Here is a 10,580-nt window from a genome sequence, read left to right as displayed (position 1 = left end):
TACCCACAACAGTGGTATGCTATCGCAAATGTATAAAACGGTCACCAAAGCAGTCACTACAGAGAGCAGGTACTTCAATACAATATAGAATATGTGATGCACTTAAATGCTGAATTCCAGAAATCACTTACTGATAGAACATCACTGTCACTCTGCAATGAACAGAAAAGACCTCCCTCACGTTGTTTTTATATGGCAGCCCATGTGTGTGCTGACTCACTTATTACAGCTGATAATTAGCTTATCTGATTATTGACTCATATTCATCCCCCTGACTGTTTAAAGGGGCCTGCGGGTGGAAACGGGCGCTGGGAGACCAATTATGGCTTTGCACCTGACGGGTTCCACTGCAGAGTGGACGCTTGAGAGCCTGGCAAATCCCAAACTGTGAATCATAAACAGGGACAACCTGGTTCGCCAATTATCCGTCAAATTACCCAAAGGTAATTGCGTTTGCTGAAGTATAAACAGAAATATAAAATTCCAGCAATGACTCACCTGCACCGGTACTGTGTTGGTTTTCAAACTGGATCAAAAGACCGGGATGCTGGTTGAGGAGTCAGTTATGCAGGCTCAAGAAAGAAAAAGAAAAAACCTTTTACTACAAAATTCTAAAGTCACGTTACTGGGGTCTTCGCTGCCTTGCAGTAAACATAAAACCAGTACATCTTAGATATTTCTGAACACTTTTAAGATGTGCAAGGGACGTGTGTCTACAGGCAGATGGCGCACAGAAAGAGAAATAAAACCGGATGCTGGATCCGGAGTCCTCCATGCTTCCCACCATTCCCTTAGGCGGAGCAGAGTGAAAGGTCGGCTCTTTTGGTCACCGATAGAGGGGCAGAGAAACTGGGAGAAATAGAGAGTGAGCAAGTTTAGTGTTAGAAGGAAAAACAAGAGGCTGAACATTTAAAAAAACGAAAAATGCTTTCAGCGGCAACTTGCTATAGCTGAAACAGAAATTCTCTAGACTTCGACAGTTACTATTTACGGTTCATGCGGAGGGTTGAACCTTTTGTTTTGATCAGGTAAGCGTCTATAACGCGTACAGAATAGGAGTTTAAGATAATTAAGTGGCTTTATTTTCTTCTGTGCTTAAATTGTAAACTAGAGACTAATCCGAATAAACTGTTGTCAATGTGTTTGTCAGATTAACTAAAAGTAGAGTAGTTTATTTATATATATATATTGACATTGAGTAGGGTACGTAGTTAAATGCGTTGACTAAATGTGTTCTGCTTTTGTAATTTAAACGGCTTACTGTTTACACACTGGTAACAGAAGGGGTGTGCACCAGATATCACCTGATTTTCTTGTTTTTCTGTGTAATCTTAGTTAAGGTAATCTAGTTGTTAACTATTAACCAACGGTGAAAAAAGACAAGGGTTACCCGAGAGCCTGTGTGAGAGTTGACAAGGCACAGAAGATACGCTGTCTAGTAGATGCATGTTGTCTTTATGTTGCAGTATACCCTGCTGACGACAGTCTAACATCGTGACGATATTGCTTTTGTATACTTGCTAAAAAATAGCTATTTTTTTTCTCGTGAGACGATAAGTCATACAAATTGTTATGCTCCACTTAAACTAATCGTTTTAAAAATCGAGTCAAAGTAATTGAGTAAGCTTGAAAAACAGTTGAGGCCATTATAGTATGCTTTTCAGATACAAATTAAAATTGTATATTAGATATATGGATGATTCCACAGACCTCTGCTTGTTTGTAACAGTGTGTGTTTATATATGTTGGAACAGCTTTATCACTCCTTCATACCAGTACTGATACACAATTATGATACACGTTTTATTTTAAATGGAACAGCTGTACAGTTTTACAGAAACTGAAAGTTTAATGGGCTACTTCAACTTTAAATGATATTGTAGAGAAGTCAGCCTTACAGTAACCTGTTGGGCAGCCCTGGCTTACACAGTTTCACTGCTTGTGGCTGATATATCACTGAAACTGTAGAAACACCATTGCTTCCAGCTCTTGAGTCACTGTCTGCTCCAAAAGTCCAGTTTGATTGTTTGCTTTACTGTTCTCTACCTTGGGCTTCCCACAACTTTTCCCAGCCAATCAGACTGCAGGACTTCACCATGCTGTGAATTTAATTTAATACCAGCCATTGAGGTTTCTTGGACCAAAAAGCACATTTTTGTATTGAAAATAAAAACTAAAGCTTATTTTAATTTATATATATATAGCGCTTAAAATCCTATTAAAGGTTTTAATGTAAAATAAACAAACCAGAGCAAGTTTACCTCATACATACAATTCAACTGTACAAAATAAGACTCTAAAGCCAAGGAGCATTTTAAAGCAAAATGGGTTCACAAAACCTTAACTCGTGGTTTATTTAAAATGTTGTCAACCCAGCCACACTGCATGTCGCCTTCTGCCACCTTTCTGTTCCACTCGTCAACTATTCAAGGCTGTCCCTAGGTCAAACTGTCCAAAATGATGTCTATAATAATGAGACTCTCTACACACAAGGCATTACCTTAATATAACTCACAAAAGCTAAAAGCGCTATCAAAGATAAAACGTGATGGTTTTTTTTTAACCTTAAGTGCGCTGTATTATCTGTGTCCGAGGTTGGTACTGTAAACAGGATAAGATGTGGTGTAACCTCCATAGCAGAGATTGGTTTGTATGTGATTTTATAATCTGCTGTATAAATTGCATTAAAATGTTCTGAAACACTACAGTAAATTCAGAACCCTCTCGTTAAAGACATTCTTGAACCCTTTCCAGACGAAGAAACAATTTTATTCAGAATGTAAATGTAAAAAACAAAAAAAAAAAACCCTTGCGTTCTATGAATGTACAAAGAGCAGTTCTGTTTTCACTACCCTGTATTCTTGGCACAGTGTTAGGTGCTTGAACACAGTGTTCTTCCCTGTATAGGTGTGTAACATAAAGAATTTGATGATGATCATTTAATTTGTAGTTTATAGAATAACACACCTAGGGAGTAGGTATTGCAAGGACCTAGTATAAAGCAATGGAAACTGCACACAATACTGTATTACAGTTGTATTAACCCTCAATCTTGTAATGGCACCCTCCTCAGTTTTGCCCCAAATCCATATGTATTACCTTGTGAATTAAGAGGCAGTGGGAGCGCTCAATATTAAAGACAAGTCCAGACGGCATGCCTTGTCATTTTTAATGTTGTATGCATTAGTAATACTGTATTCTGGAGGTTACTTGGCCTTTGCTAAAGCTAAATGATGGAACTGAAATGAAGAGCAGACACGCCTCTGCGCTATGAACTTCATGGACTATTCTGCTTTTATAACAAGTGAAATGTACATAAAAAAAAAAAATATATATATATATAAAAGTTTAAAATTCGGGGAACTGCTTTCCTTGCACTAAGCTCCGCATCTGCTTAGCAACACAGCATCTCGTGGATTCCAAATTGAGAAAAAAAAAAAAAAAAAAAGATGTTTACTGCCCTGTGTTGAATACTAATGCTTTTCAATGCTAGATCTCTCAAACCTGTTTGTGTAAACACTAGTTTAGACAGGATACTAAAGACATACATTTACTAAGCTTAAGCATTTTATGGCAGATTCTTATTTTAATATATATTCTTAAATCTGTAGAGGGACTTTTTTTTTTTTTTTTTTTTTTTTTTTTTTTTTTTGTGGAAATGCATTACATGATCTACTACTGAAATGACTGAGGAACCTGTGAAATAAAACCCAAACCTTTTTTTGATTTAAAGATACAAAATATCTCACTGGGTTAGAAAATCTTGACTAACAGCGAGCCTGACGTCATTGTGCTCCTCTGTTCTAATTCTCATAAGATTGCTCAAGGCAAGGCATCCTTGTTTATGGCATCTTTTTATAAATGTAATTTGTCAAGATGCCTTTTTCTCTTGCTTTAAATTCCCATGCTGGATTGTACAAGGAGCCATGCCAAACACGCAGCATCCTACTCCAGTGTAGCTCAGCTGGAAAAGGAATAGGCAGTGTAGCAGCTTGATGCTCAATAGGCAGGCAGCACCAGTTTGCGTCGCATGTCCCAAGTGAAAGGCCTTCGCTGTTTTACTTTGTTTACAAACACAAAGCTGCACTGTGCAGTTCTGAAGTCAGTGCTGTGTCTGGAATAGAAATGATTGGTGCAAACATTCAGTTAGGGTCACCCGGGGTAAATATGACACCATTTTCCAAACGTTACCCTCACTAGCTCAAATCGTCATTATCAGGATGTATCGTCATTAACCAAAAACATACAGGAAGGAATTAGTGGAGTCGCAGTTTTACTTGACAGAGCTTCTGAGCTTTGTGGCTTTGAACACAAGTTCTGGCCTGTCTTGCCCCCACCCCCCGGAGAGCTGGTACAGTACCGAGCCACCACCTCTATTTCAACTGGTAGTATCTCATACACCATTTGAACGTCGTACTTTCAGTGTTCTGTAACCTTAGTGTTAACCTTCAATTGGACCTGACAGCTAAGGCGGTTGTTTTGATTAATTTTTGGTTTTCGGATAAGACACATTGGCTTCATTTTCTACGCAGCTGTATTCTGTGATCCAGTCGTCGGTATAGTACAAGTAGTAGGAACCATTTTATGGCTGTAGTTTTACAACGCTGGATGGATGCCTGGTTTGAAACAAGAGTTTTGTGATAACAGTGCTGTGTTGCCTTGGCTACCTTGTTGGACCAGTGCAACAGCTAGTATCAAATAAATACATTGTCAGAATGTATAAATGTGAACGCTGGAGTGATTTAACCAGATGATGTGTTACTATTTTAGTGTGTTTGTTTGTTTTTTTTCCAAGCATCCTTTCTGTTTTGAAAGAATGTAATGTTCGTTTACTTTTCTACCGCACAAGATAAATGGGACCAGTAATGGCATTGCATTTTTAAAAGCTGGGTTACCACTCTTGTAATCAAAACCGGGTTAAAAGTGTGAATGGGGCTCTGTATTCTCAATTTTCTGTGTGCTCACAATTTTTTGTATTGCCTTTTGTTTGTTTTATGTGTGTGTTGGTGTACCGCGAACTGTCTCCTGTAACCAATGTTCCTTATTAAATATATAATGCAACTTAATTTGACTGTGCACTTTTGCCAGTCCATTTTCATACAGACTGCATATGGTTTTGTTTTATCTTATAAATCCATAGATTACTATGTGTGACTCACAGTATAATCCATGAACTGTGGAGAAGTCTTTTGAATAAGCCGTCTGGAGTGCCTTGGTTTATTACACTGCAAGTACATTCTGTCGCGGTACAGTAGCTCCTAGTTTGTGGCTTAGGTTTATTCCACTGTTTACAGAACAACAATACAAAGCCGCTGCCAGTTTCTGTCTATTCAAGTATTCCTTTTAATAGTATTGCTTTCCCCATCGCACAATAGTGTGTATCTCATTGCTGAGATTTGGAAATACTGAGCTACCCAAGGGTTTTTAGACAACACTCGCTGGGTTATCTTGTTCCACATGATGATGATGGTGATGATGATTGTTTTGATTTTTAATCTGAATAGCAGTGTGTTCACTGGGTTGGCTGCGTTTCAGGATACTGATACTGCAGAGAGCTGCCTGCGTACATTGATGGAATACATAATTAGGTTGCTGAGTTAGTTGTATTAATTTAATTTCAAGCCCACTGTGCTGCTCCTGCTGCCCCCCCCCCCTCCCCATGAGGGTGTTCTTGCTTACCATTGATTTATTAGGATATAACAGGGAATGCTTATGTAGGTCAAGAAGATCCTAGGGATCACATACATTGCATTCTAGGTGATTGTTTTACTTCCGTTCCCCAGCTGATATTACTGCAATAAAACCTGTATTAAATTGTCAAAGCTCACGCGCTCTGTGAATGCCAGTGCAAGCTCTGTACAGTATTTTTCTATAGACAGTATGTAAATCTCTATTGTAACTGGCCACACAGTACTGTGTCAGCAGCTAGTCCTATTTGGACTGTTGTAGTAAGCCAGAAAACCCACAGCATTTCACTGTAAAATATCACACAGGATTTTGATGTTGCTGTTAAAGGTATGGAAAAGTATGAGTTAATTAGTGGTATAAGATTCCATTCTACATGCTGTGGGTGCAGGTTACATGGTGGTCTGCTTCTTGGGTCTGGTTATGTGCATGGTGGGGGAGGGGTATGTATATTGATACCTTGATTTGGATTTGTAGATTTTACCTAATGTTATAAATCTTAGTAATTCTTTGTGCAGTTGCATTTTTAAAGCATTCCAGAAATACTGAACAAACTTTCTCTGGATCTTTTCCAATAAAATAAGCGGTATTTTGAAAGCTCTCTGAACCATATTTCTGAATGATATGCCGCGTTTTGTTGCTTTAGATTTTAGCTTCTCACGGGAACACAAGTGGAATAAGAACTAATCCGGATCAAGTAATCCTTTACATCTGTAAAGTGTGACCTGAAAGATTTCGGTCTTCAAGTAATGGGGTAATAATCGTGCAATAAAAGTACAGCATTACGTTTAGATTTTGGATTACTGTTGCCCTTGTAGGTTGTAACCTGCAATGTTACCTGCAGTGTATATGAAACCGTGGGCAGTTGCATGACGGTAGTGCCTATTGTCTGTTTTGAAGGCCCGTTTACTGGCTTGCCTCTGTAAACATTATTGATTCCAATTGGCTTGGATAATATTTGTTTACAAATGTGCGCTGTGGTTTAATGCCATTGCTATGAAGTCTTAAGCAAACTAGCCTTTAGGAAACCCTACTCGCAGTGTGCAGGAAGAAACTCTCTTATTTGCTAAACTTTTTTTTTTTATTATTAAGACTTTGCAAATGTTATGTTTACTTTTGGTCTTCCTTAGTCTTGCTTCCCCTGGGTACTGTGTGAATGGAGGAAACGGGTCAGTGGTATTATATTTATTGGTGATTACTTGCAGTCCTGGGGGAGACTATTCATGCACACAGAGAAACAGGCATGACTGCCCTGCTTCAATGCCAACCTTTCAACTCCACATTTAAACTTCTTGCATTACTCAAAATAATAGTTGGGACCAAAAAAAATGATCAGATTGCCTGCTGAGTTGTGGCTGCATATCAAACATAGCTTTTTGATGATTTGCAAAGCCTCTGAATCAGGTTGCTGTTGCATTTTTAGATCTATTTTGAGACCCGGTCATTCTGCTGTAATAAAGCTTAGGGTGGATATTCTTTATAAGTAGCATCGCCTTCAGTGAGCTGTGCTTCTGATGTTAGTTCTGTTGGTATTAGCTTTTAATTAGATTTGATGTCTAGAAGCTGTTAACAGTAGGTTCTTTAGGCAACCAGGGAAATGTTTGGTATTGAAAGCAGTCTCTGACTGGACCAGTTGCTGTGGTGCATACATCTCTATCTGCCATCACAGCTTTCCACGAGCAATATGTCATTAAACGTTTAAAGTGTTTGTTTAGCAACACATTTGTATTAGTCAGACCTCTGGCAATGGTGAACTCTTACAGCTAATTTCATTGTCTTTTTTTCTTTCTCAAATAGGCAGCTGAACTTCACATTACTTTTTTTTTTTTAATATAATTACATAAAGAATATGCTGGGGGTTTCTGTGCCTAGCTTTACATTATGTGCCATGCCAATAACGTACTGTTGCTCACTCAATTAGTATTTTTTTATATAGCGCTTTTCATAATGGACCGCCATCAAAGTGCTTTACAAGATGCAGGAACAAGAAGAAAATCTATAATACTTTTAAATGGAGAAATGAATAATACATGCTATAAAGTAAAAACAATGCAGAAGACATTACAGTGAAAAGTGCATTTTACATGATAGTAACATAATACATGAAATAGTAGCAGCTAATAGCAGATATCAGGCTTGATTTAAAGAGAGCGACACCAAAGCTGGGAGAGTTCCAAAGAGTCGGAGCCATGAAGCTAAATGAGCGTTCTCAAAGTGTTGTGCACTTTTGCTTGGGGGTAACGAGCAGGCCAGAGCTGAAGGACCTCGGCTTGAGGGCAGGGACATAGTGGGTCAGCAGGTTGGAGAGGTACTCGAGACCTGTGTGATGGAGGGCATTGTAGGTGAGCAGAAGAGTTTTGAAAATCCTGAACTTTTACAGGTAGCCAGTGCAAATGAGCAAGACGTGGTGTAATGTGAAGTGTAATCATTCTGTTTAATCAGTACTTGATAAGAACACACTGCTTACCACATGTTCTGTGCATTTGTTTAGCTGTTAATCCCATTTTTTTTTTTTAAACCGGTGAGATTTTAGATACGACGGTAACGTACTGACCTTTTTAAATGATTGCAAATTAACTGTCGGGTTAGCCTTTGACTTGCATTAAAATAATATACTCCATGTTAATGTCAACAAAAGGCACTTTTACCAGTAGTGGTAGGCAAGTTATTTTGCAGCAGATTGTAGACAAGAAAATTCTTCAGCCATTTGAGTTTCTAGAAATACAAATGCTTTAGAGATAATGAAAACCCTCCTGAGTGTGCACTGGTTAAAGCTGCTCCATCATCCCACTCTTCAGACTGCTGCGTGTTTCATACTGCAGTCTACACCACACGTTCAGATAGTCTGATACAGTACCTGCTAAACTTCATCTTAAACTCTGTAATACCAGCTTGGTTTTAATGTGATCTTCAAATTAAACAACCTGGCCTGGTAGCTTTATGTACTTCTCTAGTGCTGAATTTAATTACTGATTCAGCAAAGAACAGCGACTCTCCACTAAAGGGATGTCTGTGCTGGATATTGAGGTTGTTGGAAGCTGTTGATGGAGCAGAAAAGTTAAATCTATCTATCTGCACAACCTCTTTGGTATTGGTTCCCTAACTTAGTTATTTAGCAAGGGCAAAGAAACACCAGCAGTTTTCTTTTAATCTCTTGTCGTTTTTTTTTTTGTTTACAGTAAGTCTTCACAGCTGCATTGCTTGCACAAAGCTCATTCTCTATTACTGACGGTAACTTGCAGCTGGCATTCATTTGGCTCATAATGATGGGGCTTGGCTGTTTAATACTCGTTCAATGTCAGATATGTTCCTGTGCATCCACTTCAGGTACTTCAGAGGAACTAGTGTCATTTCTTATTTTTATATATACAATTTATTTTGTTGGAATCAGAGGACCAGGATTTAAAACCTGCCTTAGATGACAGCTTCCTTAGTCACCTTGTCCTGTACAGACAAGTCAAAGCATTGCAGGCCATTGACAGAGTACAACCCTGTTAGACAAATCTGACATTGATCTTGATAACTGGAGTTATCAAATGTTCACACTCGTCCTTTACTCTGGTTCATTGCTTCATATTTTTGAACAAATACAGGCAATACAAATGTAGACTTGAGCAGCAGTTTAACTGATTTTAGCTGGAGTCCTGTCTTTCCTTTTACTGTGTAGTCTTTTCTGCTTGTTGCCTAGCAATATTGCACAACATTCTGTCTTTGTTTAAGGTTATAATGGGTGTTTTAAAGAAGGCTTTTTGATTTTTAGATTACGATGGGGCTGGTACGCTGGCTTACTGCATCTTCAAAATGAAACCTGACTGCTACTTTTCTTACAAACAATAACAGAGAATGAGGTTGAAAAGAAAGTCTGTCAGATATAACCGGTTCAAGCAGGGTCATTGTTTTGATTATCAGTATTCAAACTGGATGTTTAGTAATATCCTGACACAACACAGATACTGTAATAAAATACTGGATAATACTGAATGTGCTTGCACTGAAGAGATTCCAAACACTTGATACTGAATCTTGATATTTGGTGGATTCAGTAAGTAAAATCCAACACTTGGATTGTTTTAAAGGTTGTTAACGGGTAGTACAGGTTTATCTGGAAGTTTGATTGTGTGATGAAATAGCACGCTCAGTAATTACGGGGTGCAATATCTTTAGATGGAATCAAAGTGACTTTTTTAAAACTTTTTCTTATATAGGGGATTGAAACGACCATGTAATACTATGCGTTAAATACCTTTTGGCTTTGTTGAAATGCAACTACCTCAGTCTTCGACTGGTGCTGTATGTTAATGTTTATTAAATTACCATACACAGGCACTACTTGTTTTGTGTCTGTTGACTATGTAGTTTTAACTACATTTTCCAGCTCCAACTGAGCAAAAGTCAGCCTGTCTTTCAGTGCTGCACTGCTTGTTTTATCACACCATAAACCTTGCAAACATATTGTGTACTCATACTGGGTAAACTAGGTAGCCTGTTCTCTTTACAAGGCATTATCACGTTGACTCAATAACCTATGGAAAATCAATTTAGCTGAAAAATCCTTTTGGGTCTGCAAGCACAGTAATCTCCCTATTAATCCCAGAATTGTTAGCCTGTTTTGCTGGGCTGTGGTCCATCCCTGGTCAGAAGAAATGAATGAATAACTAAATTAAATGTATTCGTTCCACAGACTGTACCTAGTAGATGCTGCCAAATTCTTGCCTGCTTCACTATAAAGAGTGAATAGAGGTACAGTACAGAGTGGCAGTTGGGCAGCTGTTTTTAGCCCAGCTTTGTGGCTTCCAGCCACAGTGGGTGTAGTTCAGAAAAACAGTTTTCAACCAGGAGCTCCAGTCCTTGTAACGGATTCGGACAGGATGAAGGAATTTGCAGTGTGATGAACC

General features: G+C 38.4%; 1 protein-coding gene across 3 annotated transcripts in view; it reads left to right on the top strand.

The window, feature by feature from the left end:
- Positions 1-844: 844 nt before the first annotated feature.
- LOC121330908 (guanine nucleotide-binding protein G(I)/G(S)/G(O) subunit gamma-12-like) overlaps positions 845-10,580 on the top strand; it is a 63,118-nt gene continuing 53,382 nt past the window's right edge. For 2 of the 3 annotated variants that reach the window (XM_041277867.1, XM_041277866.1), the window contains exon 1: positions 845-1,028. The gene's annotated coding sequence lies outside the window, so the exon portion shown is untranslated. The remainder of the gene's footprint in view (positions 1,029-10,580) is intronic. The other variant, XM_041277865.1, reaches the window with a different exon arrangement.

The sequence above is a fragment of the Polyodon spathula genome, chromosome 18, assembly GCF_017654505.1.
Source record: "Polyodon spathula isolate WHYD16114869_AA chromosome 18, ASM1765450v1, whole genome shotgun sequence".
NCBI classification, from domain to species: Eukaryota; Metazoa; Chordata; class Actinopteri; order Acipenseriformes; family Polyodontidae; genus Polyodon; species Polyodon spathula.
The sequence above is the reverse complement of the archived record's forward strand: the minus strand, read 5'-3'. Positions and strand labels throughout refer to the sequence as shown.